We start from the raw sequence: 1,043 nt of genomic DNA, 5'->3' as shown, positions 1-1,043 counted from the left end.
TTGTATAAATGGGAGACAGACATGGGCTATTTGAAGACAAATCTCTAAAAGCTGATTTGTTAGCAAACAATCAGAAAAATGAAGGAAGCTTAAGAACTGTATGGGAGATCAACAAAAGGAATAATTTATATGAATTCAGAATTCCAGACTAAAAAGGAATGTTTTAAAGGCACAGAGGAAATTGTTGAAGATGTGTTGAAAGAAAATTTCCCTAACATCATGAAACATAAGAAAATATGCATTCGACAAGTTCAGTGACACCTTATAGAATGACCCCACCCCCTCCTAAAAACAAACAAACAAATCAATACATAGCCTAATAAAACTTTCTGAAACCAAAGACGAAGAGAAAATCCTAAATGCAACTTGGAAAAAATGAAAAATTGCCTACAATAAAGGAGAAACAATAAAACTAAGTCATTGCCTCAACAGTGAAACTCCCAGGCATCCCCACATCCCAGCAGGAAAGGCCCTGGTCATCCAGGCAGCCTGTCAAGCAAGTCCTGGGCCTTCCCCAGGCCCTGGGAAGGGAGGCTTGGCCTGCCCTGTGCCCCAGCATGGAAGGTCATGGGCATCCCTGTGCTCCAGCTCAGAAGCTCTCAGCCAGATCTGAACCCCAGCAAAGAAGGCCCCGGGGAGCCCTGCACCCCAGCAAGGAAATCCCAGCCAGATCTGCAACTGGGCAACACAAAGCGAACTGCCCCCACAGAAATCCTGCCAACACGAATAATTACACCACAATGAAACAGAAACAGCCGTCAATCACAGTCCATGCACAGAGCAAAAGAAAAACAGGCACAAACTGAACACCACCCACAGCCTGTGGTGGAATTTATTCAGTTCTCTCTGGTTTGGCAGCAAGCACTAATACCTAGTTTTTTGTTGAGTTTGGCGAACCCTTATAATCAGGGTGCTCCATTCTAAGCCCCCATAGGTATAAAAAAAATTAGACAGAAATGTGCTTGTGATATTATTTATTAATTTCATAAACTCATTATACTTTTGATGAAATATTCTCTTGATGTTATTCTCTTGTGCTCGTT

This window comes from Echinops telfairi, unplaced genomic scaffold, assembly GCF_000313985.2.
Source record: "Echinops telfairi isolate 266 unplaced genomic scaffold, ASM31398v2 ScPeMD7_2573;HRSCAF=3158, whole genome shotgun sequence".
Classification (NCBI taxonomy): Eukaryota; Metazoa; Chordata; class Mammalia; order Afrosoricida; family Tenrecidae; genus Echinops; species Echinops telfairi.
Note: the sequence above shows the minus strand (reverse complement) of the source record.